Source organism: Mustela erminea, chromosome 2, assembly GCF_009829155.1.
Source record: "Mustela erminea isolate mMusErm1 chromosome 2, mMusErm1.Pri, whole genome shotgun sequence".
Lineage (NCBI taxonomy): Eukaryota > Metazoa > Chordata > Mammalia > Carnivora > Mustelidae > Mustela > Mustela erminea.
This window is the reverse complement of record NC_045615.1, coordinates 128,148,850-128,167,780: the sequence shown is the minus strand read 5'-3', so window position 1 is coordinate 128,167,780 and position 18,931 is coordinate 128,148,850. Positions and strand designations below refer to the sequence as shown.

The 18,931-nt window shown below is 36.1% G+C and overlaps 1 pseudogene; it reads right to left on the bottom strand.

Annotated features, from left to right (window-relative positions):
- Window positions 1–6,083: 6,083 nt before the first annotated feature.
- On the bottom strand, window positions 6,084–6,608 carry LOC116582577 (annotated as a pseudogene).
- Window positions 6,609–18,931: the final 12,323 nt, after the last annotated feature.

Sequence of the window (18,931 nt, the reverse complement as noted above, 5' to 3'; positions counted from 1 at the left end):
CAGAATTGTTCAGCCTGTGCTCATACTCTGTAAGAAGAAGCTTCTCCTATCTTCCCTTTACTAAGATGCTCCTAATGGTCCCCTGGGTGGCTTTAAGCTAAATAAAACAGCTGTGTAATTTATACTTAAAAAAAATACTTTGTACATCTGTGTGATTACAGGTGCTTTCTTGGTATCATTTGATTAGCAAGTTTTGGTAGATGTCAAAAATATGACTGTTTAATGAAGTAAGAAAGTATCTTTAACAATATAACCAGTGCAAATAAAATAATTTTCAAATGTCATTTTCTTACACAACTCCTTAATTTAGGCCAGCATCATTATACCAAAGGATATATAACCACATTATTATTTATGTGGTAGAGCAAAGCAGTTTTCAGATGATCTGACCTAATCCAGATAAGCATTTGATATCTATTCCTAAAGTATTCCTTAAGAAAACTCAAGGAAACTTGATGGATCTTAGATTTATTAGCAATATTCTTTTGGAGAGTTTTTATAGTTTTAAACATGTCGGTCTTTAAAAGTTTCTCCTTATAGTTGACTTACCAACGCTTCATAAAGTTATAACTGGTAACTATCATTTCACAGTGGGCTTAAATCACACTCAGATTTTCAGTATGTACTGAGACTGGAGGATTTATTCCAAGGCCATATGATTTTTAGAGTCATAAAAACATCCCTAGAATTCCTAGATTTAAAAAAAATGATTTTGAAATGGAAGCCATTTGATTCCTACCATAGGGAAACAAGAGTTCTAATACCTCTCTCCTGAAAAAATTCATAAGGTTGGTTTTCAACTAAAGCTTATTTTTATTTTTTGGATGATAAACCATAATATTTGCCATATTGTAGGGAATGAAAACTAGTACAAGTTTTTTTTTTTAACGAGTTTCTCTTACACCCTGAAATATTTCTCCTGTCTGTTATTGACTGAATTTCATTTTCAAATGTAGTTAATGAATTCTAACCCTGAGGAAAGAAGTTTTTCTTATCTGAGTTAGCCATCTATAACAAAGACTTTTATTTTCATAAGACTACAACTCATATCATTGTTTTAAACAATTCACCATTCTGTTTGGGACTGTAAGTAGATGGCGATACACCACAAAGTAAAGAAACCTTGTGAAAATGTAAAGGCTTGTTAATTACCCAAAGGCTGAAGTTGAAATGAAAGTGATGGACACTTGGTTTTTAATTTTTTGGAAGTGATTACCATTTCTCAAACATGCTTTCTGCTTTCCATGAAACACTAGCTAGGGTTTTCCATCTGCACATCCCTGTATCCACCCATGATGTTCTAAATAGGAATTTTCTGGCTTTTAAGAACAAGTTTCAATGTCAAAGCTATTTTCTACAAACACATTCCAACGTTGTTCCAGTATCATGTTAGTGCTTTCCATATTTCTGCAACCTCTACAGAGGGACTGTAACACAAATACGATATTCTCATTTCAGAACTGAATTCTCAAAAACATGTCTCACCTCTTTGGGCGAGAAATCTTAATCCCTGGATAAATGTTTACTTAGCCAAAACTCTATATATCAACATTAAAAGTTGAAAGTCAGCCTTACCTCCAAATTTTAGAAAACAAGCTGAAATTTTTTGTTTTGGTATTAAGATGGTGTTATAACTAGGAATCCAAAAATACCCAAATGTTGTATCTGACCAAGTCACACTTTCTGACAAACCTCTGGAGGGACACTAAGAACAAGTAACAAAGGCAACCTTTTATTGATTTCCCAACTGGAGACACAAATTCCAATGCAGTAAATCTTTGGAGCTGTTGGTTCCTCTCCCTCTCCAGAATTTCTCAGATGTAATCTGAAGCCAACTCCCATGGGAGGAGGGCAGGAAAAGAACAAAGAAAGGGGCGGGCCACTCCAGGTTGGTAAGTGGCAGTTTTAATAAACAAAAGAACATACATAAGAAGCTTGTGCAGACTCAGTCCTGTCCAAATCAAAAGTTTATATAGAGTTCCTTAACTGGATTCAGCCACGTGTACCGTGCAGGTATACATGCATCACTATACCGCATCACTATCTCAAGGTTATGTTCTTGGAACAGCCTCTGCCTGCAGGAAAGGCAAGTGGAACCTAAATTCTAAGGACAGGGGAGGATGTGAGGATTCTCTGATCACCTGGGTCCAGCTCATAGGTCAACTGGCAGTCATATCTTTTTGATTACCTCTCCCAACAGGAACCCGGGCCAAAAAACACAGAACATCCCTTTTTCTAAACTAGTAGGTATCTGATGGCACCTGACAGCATCAAGGGGGAGGTAAGTTTGGATATTCATTCATTTGCAATATAAAAAATGCTATTTATTATAAGATTCAGTAAGAAGCAGGTCTTTCCCCACAGGGTGTTGAGGAAGTGGCTATCAGGAAATGGGTAAATGGGTAATAGAGGAGCAAGGCAACAGCTGGAAAAATCAGCTAGTTGAACCAACCAGGGACAGAATGTAGGTCTCAGGACTCAATTTAATGCTCTCTGCACTTTGTTACTCTGCTACTTTAGAGCAAATTCTGTAAATCCTGAAGAAATTAGAATATCTTAGGAAAATACTTGAAAAAAATCGCACATCCAATTTGTCATTTTGTGGGATCTAGCACCATTTGGGGGCCTCCAGAAAAATTTTCCAGAACATGATGATAACAGAAAATCACCATATACGAAGTAGTTGGATCTCTCTCTTCGAGTGTTTATTATATCTAGAATAGTTTTGAATTTCTTGTAATTATTCAGATATAATTTAATATGGTTGTTTTGTTTCCTTAAAAGGAGAAGTACTTCTTAAAGTGTTTTAAATCCTTAGAAGGATCTCTGGATTAATAATTTCTGAGAACTATTTTCCCTTTCACTAAGACTTTAGAGCACAGAATGTATTACTATAGAGTATACCATATAGGTTGTTATTTATTTAGGAAATAAAAACTGTTTGAGAGAGTATGGACCCTGAGAAACAGTCTGGGGTTTTGGAGGGGAAGAGGGTGGGGAGGGGGTAACATGGTGATGGGTTTTGAGGAGCGCATGTGCCCTGATAAGCACTGGGTATTATAAATAACTAGTGAATCATTGAACACTACATCAAAAACTAATAATATACTATACAGTGACTAACAACATAATTTAAAAAATAAATAAAAAAGTAAAAACCAAACAAACAAAAAACCATTTGAAGACAATCTATTCAACAAAGTGCTCAATGACATTCAAAAATTTTTTCAAAGCAATATGACTACCTTGAGTCATTTGATAATTCAGTTTGTTGAGATAAGTGGTGTATTGAAAGTCAAAATGTTTGTGCACATAAACAGGGTGAGTATGAAAGGGTGAGAGCAAGGACTATGTATGAATTTATGCTGCTGTGCTTCATTATTGTTTCATGATGTTCAAGTGTGCATGCGTGTGTTGCACACATATTTACCTATTCTAATGGGAAGGATTTGAGAACTCTATAGGAATATGACTGACGTATATAGTATCTTGAACTTGCATACGTAAAAGGGCTTGCATTGGCTTTTCCAGGCTTATTGTCTGGTAAATTGACCCTTTTAACTCTTTTTTTTTTTTTTTTTAATATTCCTGACTCTCAATGCACGTATTACCTCTGTCTGCCACCTTTTGCATTCTCTAATGTAGAGTCATTTTTTAATCAGTTCCATTATCACAGTGGGACATGACATTTATTGGCTTGAGAACACTGACTAAATTGGAATGCAGTTCTAATATACATAGAGCCACCTACAACAGCGGGATGACATGAATCTAAAGAAATAAGAAATTACACAGGTCAGTCACAATAAAAGTTGGAGTTGGTAAATAAAACCACAATAATTCTCAGAAATAAAAAAGAAACAAAAAAAATGCAATAATATTCAACACAAATGAAAAGAGCAGGAATTGCATATAAAGTAGAGGTTTTGATGAAGAGGAGTTAGAAATAAAATTCTGGTATAAATTGCACTATTTTCTCTGGAAGAGTAAATGAATGCATGAGGAAAAATATAGCTGTGCTGTCAAACTAACAGGAAAACAAGTGGGGAGAAGTAGATTTTTATTGTCAGTAACAGTAATAATTCACTGCCTATAATCCTTAATGAATATCAAAGTTGATTAATGCTAAACAGTTTTTAATATTTAGCAGCTGAAATAAAGCATGAATATGAAGTAATCTGGAAAAATAACAAAAAAATCAAGATAGACTAAGAAATGAAAGAAGTAATAGGTGAATTTCAAACATAGCCCTAGCTTATATAAAATGTGGAAAAATTAAATCTAAAAAATTATGGGTATTAAAAAGCACATGCAGGAAGTGCATATAACAAAAATATAAGGAATTAAGTAGGAGACTTAAGAGAAAGCCAGTATTCTCCCATATACCAGAGAGACCACAGTTATGAAGAAAAAGATATAAAGAAAAAAGAAAGAAAGAAGTTGCTGAGGTTAGGGACAGAAATTTTGGGTGCAGTAACTTCCACTTAGAAAGGAAAACAGTAATGTACAGAAAACAGTGACCATTGTCAGAATGAACATGGTAATTTACCAATGAGCTCCATGTAACTAAATGTAATGGCCTGTTTTCTGAGCTCATTTCAACTGATCCATCATAAGTTTTAACCAAGGTGATCATTCTTCCTTGATGCACTTTCCTCACTTGGATTCTAAGAACACCCACCATGTGCTGCTTCTCTCCTAGCTCTCTCGTTCCTCCTTCCCAGGCACTTTGGTTAATGCTCTTCTTCATCCTGACCTCTTCATGGTAAGCCTAAGCTTGCTCCTTGGTCCACATACTATCTCTTGGTTTCATCCAGGCTGGTGACTTGCAGAACCATCTGCAGGATGATGACTTCTAGCCTAGACTTTTTGCATGAACTCCAGACTCATATATCCAATGGTTCATTTGGGTTCTTCCTAGATGAATTTAATATCCAAAGCCACACTCCCGATCTTCCTTCTCTAACCTCCTTCATGTAGTTTTTCTCATTAAACTATGGGAAATTTCATCCTTGGAAGTTTCCAGGCCAAAACTTTTGGAGTCATCTTTTGTCCTCCTTTTTAGCACACATCCTTCTTATATCCCATGAGAAGTCCTTTCACTTGAACGTCAAACTATATCCAGAATTTGTCCACTTTTAAGACTCTCTCCACCAATTTTCATCCTGATCTGAGCCACCATCAGCTGTCACTGCATTACTGCAATAGTCTCCTAATTGGTCACCCTGCATTTATCCTCATCTCATCATTTGTCCTTTATAGAGCAGTGGAATAATCCATTTTAAACAGACACCCAAGCAGATTGTTTCTCTGCTCAGAATCCTGCAATGGCTCTTCACTATACTCAATAAAAGCTAAAGCTCATGCAAGCTCCCCTCAAGCTCTATATGATTTAGCCTGCTCCCTCATTACCTTTCCAACCAGAATTTCTACACCTCTTTCCTGTTGCCACTACCTCACAGAGCCACACTTATCTGCTTGCTTTTTCCTAAACACAGGAGGTAATGCTCTCACCTTGGAAACTTTGCTCTGGATGTTGCCTTGTTGCCTCTGCCTGGAATGCTCTTCCCTTAGCCACCTGCTTTGGCCAACTTTTTTAACCCCTCAAATCTTTGCTCAAATTTCACCTTGATGAGGCTAACCTTGACCACTCCTTTTATATTTTTTAATTTTTTAAAAAAGATTTTATTTATTTATTTGACAGACAGAGATCACAAGTAGGCAGAGAGGCAGGCAGAGAGAGGAAGGGAAGCAGGCTCCTCACTGAGCAGAGAGCCCGATGTGGGGCTCGATCCCAGGATGCTGGGATCATGACCTGAGCTGAAGGCAGAGGCTTTAACCCACTGAGCCACCCAGGTGCCCCTTGACCACTCCTTTTAATATTGCAACTTAACAACAGCCCATACCCTTGCCATTCAAGATTTCAAATCACCTTACTTTTTTTGCTTTTTATTTTGTTCCTTAGCATTTATAGCTTTCTAACATGATATACAATCATTTATTATATCTGTTATTTATTGGTTGTACCCTTCTGCTGAGATTTAAGAGAGTAGAGGTTTTTTTTTTTTTAAGCCTACATGAAGTCAATTTATTAATAGAAAACATATATTTGAGGAATCCTGTTCATAGAAGGTGACCACAGTGCAGGTGCTATTGGAGGGCATGAAGATGACATCCTCAATTCTCCTTGATCTTCATACTTGAGCAAGCAAGGGCTCGGAGGGCTGACTGGCACCCAGGCTCAGAGGGTCTTGGTTCTCTTTCTTCCTGTGGACTGGAGTTTGATGCAGAGGGCAGTGATGCCTGGCTCCTTGAATCTCTGGTCCATATTCTGGGTGGCCAGCATGGCAGCATATGAAGAAGATTCACCTTGAGCAGCCTTCACCTTCATCCTACCAGTTACATGGGCAGATGATTTCCTTGCTAGAAACATCTGTGCCAGAGACAAAAGTGTCATTGAAAGATACAAAGGTGTGGCAGACACAAAATACTTTTTTTCCTATAACCACCTGAAGTCCAAGGCTGATGATCAGTTCTTTCTCTTTTCTCTTTTCTTTCCCTTTGCACAGTGCTATTTCTGTATTCTGTACATCTTCTCTAGACTCCATCACCAGAAAAAGAGAGAGTAGAGGGTTTTGACAGTTTTGTTCCCTAACATACCAAAGCACAATGGATTGAATTACTCCCTGAATCAAATGAACTTATCTCATATAATGAACTTTCAGGGTTATAATCTAGGCACATATATTTTTAATACCATTGGAGATGCCTCAAAACATCCTTCAAATAACATGCGTATTCAATATGGGTTAAAGACTCACCACTGTCAATTGTTCACAATCCACTCAGTGCTAGATTCTAAATAAAAAAATAAAATAAAATAAACTTCTATATGCCATTACATTTACAAGAATATATCAAATATTTAGTAGATTCAAAACTCTGCTGTGAAAAATACAATAATATAAAAACATGGTCTCTAGAGATTTACTATTCAGGAGGGAAAAAAACCCATAATTTTCATATTTACCTGACTGCTGAATTTCTTCCCAGCTATACTCCTCCTTTGTAAAACCAAATAAAATAGTATCTTTTCAGGAGTTCAGACAAAAAAATTTATTCTCCCTATCTTTTCTAAGGCTCTTTAGAATTGTTGTAAATGAAATGTCTGGTTACCTAGTTAACTCTTCCCTGGATGCTAATGGGATTACAAATTCATTTAAATTTGGCTTTTTAAGGAATTCCCTGGAGGCCAGGCTAGCATGCTGAGCTCAAGTAATAGACTTTCAGCATCACAATCTAGGTATATACTTTTTTCTTAATGCCACAGGGACCTTAAAATGGCTTAAAGGAGATGAAATATTGTCATTATGTTCTTATGTGATGTTCTGTAGTGCTGGGATATTTTTAAAATGTTTGAATGATATTTTAAACAAAATAATAAAATACACAATCTGTCCCTAGTTGGTACAACTGAAACTATATCTATGGAAACGGAACTCAGTGACCATGAATGTTAATCCATCTGCAATTTGACAAAGAAGTACAAAATGAAAATCTCAATTCAAACTACATTTTTTTTTTTTTTTTGCAAATGCAATCTCCTTTTTAAGCTAATGGGTGACTTGATATATTTGATATACAAGAATAATGTTTTCTCCCTAAGGTGTGGATATTCATGTCCTATCCTTTTCAATCTTTTAAAAAGCTAGGGGGTTAGCTTTACTCTTAATCAGTAGACAGCTAAGAGTGATATAATTCTGGGGTGCCTGGGTAGCTCAGTGGGTTAAGCCTCTGCCTTCGGCTCAGGTCATGATCTCAGGGTCCTGGTATCGAGCCCTGCATCGGGCTCTCTGCTCAGTGGGGAGCCTGCTTCCCCCTCTCTCTCTGCCTGCCTCTCTGCCTACTTGTGACGTCTCTCTGTCAAATAAATAAATAAAATCTTAAAAAAAAAAAAAAAAGAATGATATAATCCTGGCCCTTGGTTGAGGACTTATGTAATATCCCAATACTCACACTTACATTGTGAAGTTTGATTTGAACAGCAGGATACTGTCCCCATTATCCAAATACCTGCTCATTACTACCTATCAATCTAAGTGACTAACTTTATTTTGTCATGCTATTTCAAATTCCTTTGATTAAAATATCAATTTCTTCCGAAAACTGCTTTTAGAATGAACTTCTCTGGCAGTAATTTCTAATATTACTGGCTGATAGCTAGGAAAAGAAGAGGGCAGATACCTAGGAAAAGGAGAGTTTTAACTGAGGAGAGAATAGAGAGAAGACGAGTCCTTATATAAAATGGTGTAAGGTACTAGTGACTATGTATGCCCATGCTTAAGTGCATGCTTGTGCCTATGCCCATGTTTTTGCATATGTATGTTACTATGGCTGTGTTCATGCCTATACCCATGCCTACACACATGCCAATGTCTATGTCTGTGCCTATACACATGCCATGTCCATGTGTATACCTGTGTCTATGCCCATTCCTATGCCTATAACATGCCTGTTTCTATATCCATACCTATACCCATGCCTGTACCTAAGTCCATGCCCGTATCTATGCCTATACTCATGCCTATGCTATGCCTATACCTATACCCATGCCTATGCCCTTGTCTGTGCCCATACTCATGCCTATACCCAAGTCCATGCCCATGCCTATGCCCCATTCCCATGTCTATGGTTATGCCTATATCCGTGCCTATGACTATGTCTATGCCTATGTCCATGCCTATACCTATGCCTGTGTCTATGCTTATACTCATGCCTATACCCAAGTCCATGCCCATGCCTATGCCTATACCCATGCCTTTGTCCTTGCTGTGCCTATACTCATGCTTATACCCATGTCCATGCCTATGCCTATACTCATGCCATGCTTATGCTTAGACCTATACGCATACTTATGTCTATGCCTACAGCCTGTATCTATTCCTGTACCTATCTCCTTGCCCATACCTATACCCAGGCCTATGCCCACATTTATACCTGTATCTATACCTATACCTGTCTGTATCTTCATCTGTATCTATATTTGAATGAAAGCCAACTGAAAAACATAAACATTTTATGGGCTACATTTTTTTCCACTCAAGATAAAAATAGTTTTACTGAGTTCTACAGGGAAAAATAAATATTTTACAAATTAGACATCATTTTGTAGAATATAATGATTTATTCTATTGAATAGAAGAATGCCAATGAGAAACTCGATATTGTTTTCTAATCATCAATATGTTAGCATCTTTTGGGCACATTTGAGAAGTTGCAATCTTGATTAGCTGTCTTATCTTTCAATCTGAGATGCAATTTAGAGAAGGCTAGGCATGTGGGATCAGTGGACACTGTACATTAAATTGAACTGGGGAGCCAGCTGCAGAGCACCATGGACACTCCCAGAGTGGAGGGAAGAGGCTCCAGAAGCTGGAGATGGACAATGAGAAGATTTCAAAGACAGTCCTCAGCTATTTTATAATTTTTCCAGAGTCCAGCACATCATCCCTATTCCTTTTGTTTTTACTGTGTAATCTTGATCTTGAAACTTCTCATTTATAAAATTGCTTAATATAGTGTTTACAATGTACATACACAAAATGGAAAACTTTCTAAGAAACAAAATGCATTTTCTTCACCTTTAAAAATATGATCGCAAAATTTACCACTCATCTTTTATCTTAACAAACATATTTAGAAATTCATGTTACTCTTCTTATTTTTTCCCCCAAACAGCTGGAAAATGGAATATCCTACCTTAACAGAGTTCAGTGCTACATTCTGGAGAAAGTTAGAAAGCAGGTAAAAAGGTAGTTATTTGGGGGTGGCTTGCTGTTGTGTCTGTGAACTATTGTTTTTAGTAAAATGAGTTTCTGTAATTTTGGCTAATTTTTAATGATAACTGTTTCTATTGACAGGTGGTTTAAAACTATTTGTGAATGATCAAGCATCACTATTGTGGTTTAATAAAATATTCCATAATCAATATTTGAACAATCATAGTACTCAAGGTACTAGTAAGAAAATGCATGATATATGCTGTTACTGACTTACGTTGGGTTTATAGTATTTTGTAGAATGCAAATAATTATAGGTAAAAAATGTGGTGCATAAAATACTTATTTTTTTAAAATTGCTCCTCATGCCAATCTCTATCTCTACCTCTAAATATCTATATTAGTATATATCTGTACCTATATCTATGTTGGTATATTCTCCTATCTATATCTTTGTTGGTATAGATGATAATACAGATGCAGATAGGTACAGACATAAGTCTTAGGTAAAGGTACAGGTATTGGTATAGATCATTATCCTAGTCCATTCAGGTCGCCATAACAAAGTACCATAGATTGGGCGGCTTATAAACAACAGAAATTTATCTTTCACAGTCCTGGAAACTATAAGTCCATCATCAGGATGCCAACAGTTGGGTTCTGGTGAGACTGCTCTTTTGACTTGCAGACTGCCAACAGCCCATTGTACACTCATACGTCAGAAAGAGGGAGAGAGTGTTTTGGAGTCCCCTTTATGAAGGCAGTAATCACATTCATAAAGGCTGTGCAATCATGAAATAATTACCTACCAAAGGCCCTACCTTTTAAAACCATCACACTGGGGCTAAGATTTCAACATATAAATTTTGAGGAGACATTAACATTCAGTTCATGGCCATTACCATTATCCTAAACGATTCTATATACAAATCACAGTAATTGAGACTGCTTTCCTCATGGTATGCATAGAGTGTAGTAACAGCTGAAAATATTTATCAGTCACTTTTGTCTTCTCTAACCTGTACAACTACAGTTGTGAGGTCTTATAATTTGAAGTCTGGATCTTCCAAAATCTGCAGTTCATTTTTTTCCAAAGCTGGCAGTGTTCATTCACTCATTCATCAAACATATAATGAACTCCTGCGCTTTATCAGACATTGTACCAGCTGCTGGAAACACAGAAAACAGGGCTTGGTCCTGTTTATTTGTTGTCTGGTAGGAGGAATGCAAATGTAGTAGGAAATATGAAATTAAAACACAGTATGATACAAATGAGGTGCCATAGTGGGAAAATAAGGGGTGTGAACCTAGTCCTGACTTTTACAAATAGACTCAGGTTTACCAAACAGGAGGGGATGGAATTTCTTTTTGTGGCATAAGCTTGATGTGTTAGGAAAAACCTTCCTGCTTGGGATTCAAGATTTACCTTTCCTCTACCTGAGGAAGAAGGGGATGAAAACACAGTGAGGCTGCAGAGCTCATTCTTTTGAATTTGTTTAGTGAGTCATTCATTTGCTGGGTCTAAAGCTGAGCTCTTAAGTCCAGCTTCCTTATTCCTAAATTACTCTTTACCCAGGTAGTGGGCTCTGCTCCCAAAACCAATCATGATCTGGAAATCTGAAGGACTGCAGGCTTCAACAGGGAAGGGAAGAAATTTGTTTCCCTTCTGAATTTGTAGGATTAGCACTGAAGACACTCACATATCATAAACCAGAGAGATTTTTTTTAAACTTTTTAATTTTTTTATTTTATTTTATTATTTATTTATTTATTTATTTATTTATTTATTTTTATTTGACTTTTTTATTTTTTTATTTATTTTTTATTTTTATTTTTTAATTTTTTTAAAATTTATATTCTCTCTCTCAGAGAGAGAGAGAGAGATCACAAGTAGGCAGAGAGACAGGCAGAGAGAGAGGGGAAGCCAAGCAGACAGCCTGATGTGGGACTCGATCCCAAGGACCCTGAGATCATGACCTGAGCCGAAGGCAGAGGCTTAACCCACTGAACCACTCAGGTGCCCCCAGAGAGACTTCTAATTCAATGCAATCTCCAGAACTGTTCTGAATGTTACCACTTCCTGGAAGCCCTTTGGTCATTTCTCATGTCAGAATGGGTGGTGACCCCATGTTGAGTTAACTCAAGTTAGCTATGCCCCTTGACCATGATGCAACAGTCTATAAAACAGGAATCCTAATGTCAACCTCCCAGAGACACATGGGAGGAATGAAATGTGTCTGTCATTTCATAAGCATGGTGTTAAATGCCATCCCCTCACCCAAACCATCAACTCCTTAACTATTTCTCTACTTGTGAGCATTAAGAATAATGTTTAAGGTAAGAAAAAAATGTTGAAACATACAATATTTGATTTACTTATGGGACTCCTTTGGTAAAAAGTCAAGAAGGGGGAATATGTTCAAAATTACTGTTAATAACTGTCTTTGTATGTATTTATAAATAATTGATACATTTTAACACTGATAATCAAGTCAGCTCACACTGACAGAAGTGAGTTAGAACTATCCTGTAGCCCAAATTTCCACCATGTTAAAATATCACTTGTGTGGGGCACCTGGATGGCTCAGTGGGTTAAACCTCTGCCTTCGGCTCAGGTCATGATCTAAGAGTCCTGGGATTGAGCCCTGCATTGGGCTTTCTGCTCAGTGAGAGTCTGCTTCCTCCTCTCTCTCTCTCTCTCTCTCTCTGCCTGCCTCTCCACCTACTTGAGATTGAAATAAATAATATCTTTAAAAAAAATCACTTGTGCTTTTGATACCTTATATTTGCAAGTTTTGCAATCAACAACTTTCTTTCCATAGCCCTAAACTATTGTTCAAATGCATTATCAAGTCAGTAAAATATTCCTAGGTTAGTTTTTGTAAAGGCATTCATTTTTTACTGTTTGTGAGAAATTATCACAGCATAACCTATTTTTTAAATGAGTGTGGTTGGCAATTACAAAGTAAATGGAGAATGTAGCTTTCTTCAATTTAGAACATGTGTGAATTAGCATATTTTTACTTGGATTTCTTTATTTAGCCACCCTCTATTAGCCTGTTCTTTGTCTAAGCTCCATCTTTACCCAAAACCCAAAAGATTTATATTCTCAGTCTATTTATTTGATTTTTTTTTTCCTGGGCTACCTAGGAGTTATAACCCTTTTTGATACTTTGCTTCTATTGAAATTTTCTTTCTCTGTCCTCTGCTTCAGCAAAGTATCTTGGGTTGCTTTTTTTAATGGTGATTGTTGGGTCTTTCTCTTTTTATTTCTCCCTTAACAACAAACCTTGAATGGTGAATCTCTTGTTATTCAAGAGCCAATGTAGTTGAAGCAGATATGAGTACAGAAATTTGTGCTAGACTACATGTGTTCATACTCTAACTCTAACTCTTACTAGTTATGAGATTTGGGCAAAGTTACTTAAACTTTGTAGTCTTTGGTTTTCTAGGTTGTAAAACATCAATAATATAGTATCTACCACATGCAGTTGTTGTGAAGACTAAATGAATCCGTATATTTATAATGCCATAGTAGGTGTTATATGAATGTTAGGTATTACTACTTGTTTTTGAAATTCATCATGGCCACTGTTCGAAAATAAGATCTTAATAATTTAAATCTGCAAGGGCTGAATCTCAAATTCAAATTTTGATTCACATCCTGTTATCCATACCGTGTTAATTGACCACCCCAGCAGGAGCCAATCAATAGTTTCTTTTGTCAGTTACTCTTGGAGGTATCATCCTGAGCCTTTGCAAGAATTGCCATTTCAAACATTTTGTTCTTTTTTCCCTCATGAATACATTTATACTTATTAGGTAACTCATCTCAAACTTTATTTAATAGAGTATAATTATATTTAAGTAGATGAACATAAGTGTGAAGTAATTGCCAGCAGAGTTACTTCTTTGCTACCCCTTAGTAGCCCATCACTACCCTTCATGATTTGATCTTTAACTTTTTAGGACATATAAAACTTTAGTATCAGGCTTTTCTGAGGCTAATCAAAATAAGGAAAATGTGGTTAGTAGCCAAGTTTTATACAAAACAAATATATATATATATATGCACACAAATGAAATTTGTATATATATGTATATATGTACATATATACAAATAAAAAATTTGATTTATACAAAACAATTTATATATATATTTGTTTTGTGTACATATATGTATACATATATATGTGTGTGTGTGTGTGTGTGTATAGAGAGAGAGACTCACAATGCAATTTTTCCTTTAATGGAAAAGGTATCAAGAAATTGATAATTCACAGGATTTAATAGAGTATTCCAAGACTTAATAATGAAATATAGTTCCTTCCATATTACTTTCTATAAACTTATACCACTGTTTCTAGATTTATCAATTTTAGAGTTTCTTGACTTCCTGCCAGAAACACAATTATTCAGTATCATTTATTTGTTTTCTGTTTATTTCTTTAAAGCAGTAATTAGATTGGAAATCTCTCTCTCTCTCTCTCTCTCTCACACACACACACACACACACACACACACATCCACATATACCTTACTACAGGCATACCTTAGAGAGATTGCTGGCTCCCCAAAATAAACTGAATGTTACGATAAAGTGGGTCATGAAATTTTTGGCTTCCTACTGCGTTTAAAAGTTATCTTTAGAGGGACCTGAGAGGCTCAGTTGCTTGTGTCTGACTCTTGGTTTTGGCTCAGGTCATGATCCCATGGGTGTGAAATAAAGGCCCCCATCATGCTCCCCAATCAGTGGGGAGTCTGCTTGAGATTCTTTCTCTTCTTCATCCTCTGCTTCTTCCCCCATGTGCATACTCTCTGTCTCTCTCTTAAAAGTAAATAATCTTTTTTAAAAAGTTATCTTAACACTGTACTGCAGTCTATTAAGTGAGCAATGATATTATGTCTAAAAAAACAATGTACATATCTTAATTTTAAAAATGCCTTGTTACTAAAAGATGGTAAACATCATCTGGACTTTTAGCGAGTTGTAATCCTTTTGCTGATGGAGGACTAGCTTCAGTGTTGATGGTTGCTGACTGGTCAAAGTGGTGGTTGCTGAAAGTTGGGGTGGCTGTGGCAATTTCTTAAAATAAGACATCAGTGAAGTTTGCTGCATCAATTTACACTTCTTTTCACAAACAATTTCTCTGTAGCATGCAATGCTCTTTGATAGAATTTTACCCACAGTAGAATCTCTTTCAAAATTGGAATGAATCTTCTCAAATGCTGCTGCTGCCCCATCAACTATGTTTATGTCATATTTTGAAACTTTTTTTTGTCATTTCAGCAATCTTCACAGCATCTTTACCAAGACTAAATTGCATTTCAAGAAACCACATTGTTTACCATAAGATGCAACTCTTTATGCATTACACTTTTATTATGAGATTTTAACAATTCAGTCTCATCTTCAGGATCCACTTCTCTTTCTAGCTCTCTTGCTAATTCTACTCCACTGACAGTTACTTCCTCTACTTAAGTCTTGAACCCCTAAAAGTCTTCCATGAGCGTTGGAATCCACTTCTTCCAAATTCTTGTTAATGTTGATATTTTGATTCTTCCCATGAATCACAAATGTTCTTAATGGCAGCTAGAATGATGAATCCTTTCCAGAAGGTTTTCAGTTTACTTTGCCCAGATCCATCAGAGGAATAACTAGTTATTGCAGCTATAGCCTTACAAAAGGTATATGTTTTTTTAAAAATTAACATATAATGTCTTCTTTGCTTCAGGGGTACAGGTCTGTGAATCATCAGTGTTACACAATTCACAGCACTCACCATAATACATACCCTCCCCAGTGTTCATAACCCAGCCACTCTATCCCTCCCTCCATCAACCCCCAGCAACCCTCAGTTTGTTTCCTGAAATTAAGAGTCTCTTATGCTTTGTGTCCCTCTCTGGTCCCATCTAGTTTCATTTTTTCCCTTCCTTCCCCCATGATTGCCTGCCCTGCCTCTCAAATTCTTCATATCAGTGAGATCATATTATAATTGTCTTTCTCTGATTGACTAATTTTTCTTAGTGTAATACCCTCTAGTTCCATCCACATCATTGCAAATGGCAAGATTTCATTTTTGATGGCTGCATAGTATTTATATATATATACATACATAGTATATATAAATATATATTTATATATACTTACATATATTTATATTATATAATTAAAATAAATATATAATATTTATAAGTATATATATAAAAATACATTGTGTGTGTGTGTGTATATGCACACACACACACGCATATATATATATATATATATATATATATATATATATATACACACACACACATATATCACATCTTCTTTATACATTCATCTGTTGATGGACATCTAGGCTCTTTCCATAGTTTGGCTATTGTGGATATTGCTGATGTAAACATTCAGGGTGCACTTGTTCCTTGGGTCACTACCTTTGTATCTTTTGGGTAAATACCCGGTATTGTGATTGCTGGGTCATAACATAGCTCTATTTTCAACTTTTTGAGGAACCTACACACTCCAGAGTGGCTGCACCGGCTTGCATTTCTACTAACAATATAGGAGGGTTCCCCTTTCTCCACATTCTCACCAATGCCTGTCATTTCCTGACTGGTTAACTCTAGCCATTCTGAATGGTGTGAGGTAGTCTCTCACTGTGGGTTTTGATTTGTATTTCTCGGATGCCAAGTGATGTTGAGCATTTTTTCATGTGCCACCATTTGGGTGTCTTCTTTGCAGAAATGTCTGTTCATGTCTTCTGCCCATTTCTTGATTGGATTATTTCTTCTTTAGGTGTTGAGTTTGATAAGCTCTTTATAGATTTTGGATACTAGCCCTTTATCTGATATGTCCTCTGGCTATTTGGGGTCTTTTCTGGTTCCATATAAGTTTTAGGATTATTTGTTCCATTTCTTTGAAAAAAAAAAAGATAGTATTTTGATAGGGATTACATGAAATATCTAGATTGCTTTAGGTAGCATAGACATTTTCACAACATTTGTTCTTCCAGTCCATGAGCGTGGAACATTTTTCTGTTTCTTTGTGTCTTCCTCAATTTCTTTCATGAGTACTTTATAGTTTTTTGAGTACAGCTTCTTTGCCTCTTTGGTTAGGTTTATTCCTAGGTATCGTATGATTTTGGGTGGATTATAAATGCCATTGACTTCTTAATTTCTCTTACTTCTGCCTTGCTGTTGGTGTATAGAAATGCAACTGATTTCTGTACATTGATTTTACATCCTGACACTTTACTGAATTCCTGTATGAGTTAAAGCAGTTTTGGAGTGGAGTCTTTTGGGTTTTCCACATAAACTGTAATAACATCAGCAAAGAGTGAGAATTTGACTTCTTCTTTGCTGACTCAGATGTCTTTTATTTCTTTTTGTTGTCTGATTGCTGAGGCTAGGACTTCTAATACCATTTTGAATAGCAGTGATGATAGCGGACAGCCCTGCTGTGTTCCTGACCTTAGGGGGAAAGTTCTTCCCCATTGAAAATGATGTTTGCTGTGGGTTTTTCATAGATAGCTTTTATGATATTGAGATATGTACCCTGTATCCCTACACTGTGAAGAGTTTTGACCAAGAATGGATGCTGTACTTTGTCAAATGCTTTTTCAGCATCTATTGAGAGTATCATATGGTTCTTGTTCTTTCTTTCATTAATTTATTAATGTATTGTAACACATTAATTGATTTGCAGATGTTGAACCAAACTTGCAGCCCAGGAATAAATCACACTTGGTTGTGGTGAAGAGTCATTTTAATGTACTCTTGGATCCTATTAGCTAGTATTTTGGTGAGAATTATTGCATCCATGTTCATTGAGAATATTGGTCTGTGATTTTCCATTTTGATGGGGTCTTTGGTTTGGGGATCAAGGTAATGCTGGCACCATAAAATGAGTTTGGAAGTTTTCCTTCCATTACTGTTTTTTGGGAACAATTTCAGAAGAATAGGTATTAATTCTTCTTTAAATGTTTGGTAGAATTCCCTTGGGAAACCATTTGGCCCTGGGCTCTTGTTTGTTGGGAGATTTTTGATGACTGCTTAAATCTCCTTACTGGTTATGTGTCTGTTCAGGTTTTCTATTTCTTCCTGGTTCAGTTTTGGTAGTTTATAGGTCTCTAGGAATGCATTCATTTCTTCCAGATTGTCAAATTTTCTGGACTATAGTTGCTCATAATATGTTCTTATAATTGTTTGTATTTCTTTGGTGTTGATTGTGATCTCTCCTCTTTCATCCATGATTTTATTTATTTGGGTCCTTTCTCTTTTCTTTTTGATAAGACTGGCCAGGGGTTTATCAATCTTATTAATTCTTCCAAAGAACCTGCTCCTAGTTTTGTTAATCTGTTCTGCTGTTCTTTTGGTTTCTATTTTGTTGATTTCTGATCTGATATTTATTATTTCTCTTCTCCTGCTGGGTTTAGACTTTCTATGCTGCTCTTTCTCCAACTCTTTTAGGTATAGGATTATGCTATGTACTTGAGACCTTTCTTATTTCTTGAGAAAGGCTTGTATTGCTTATACTTTCCTCTCAGGACCACCTTTGCTATGTCCCAAAGATTTTGAACAGTTGTGTTTTCATTTTCATTTGTTTCCATGAATTTTTAAAAATTCTTCTTTAATTTACTGGTTGACCCATTCATTCTTTAGTAGGATACTCTTTGGCCTCCATGTGTTTGAGTTCTTTCCAACTTTCCTTTTGTGGTTGAGTTCTAGTTTCAAAGCATTGTGGTCTGAAAATATGCAGGGAATGATCCCAATCTTTCAGTACCAGTTGAGACCTGATTTGTGACCCAGGATGTAATCTATTCTGGAGAATTCCCATGTGAAGTAGAGAAGAATGTGTATTCTGTTGCTTTGGGATGGAATGTTCTCAATATATCTGTGATGTCCATCTGGTCCAATGTGTTATTTAAATCCTTTATTTCCTTGTTGATCTTTTGCTTAGATGGTCTATTTCAGTGAGGGGTGTTAAAGTCCCCTACTATTATTATATTAGTGTTAATGTGTTTCTTTGGTTTTGTTATTAATTGGTTTATATAATTGGCTGCTCCCATGTTAAGGGTATAGATATTTAAAGTTGTTAAACCTTCTTGTTGGACAGACCCTTTAAGTATGATTTGGTGTACTTCCTCATCTCTTATTATAGTCTT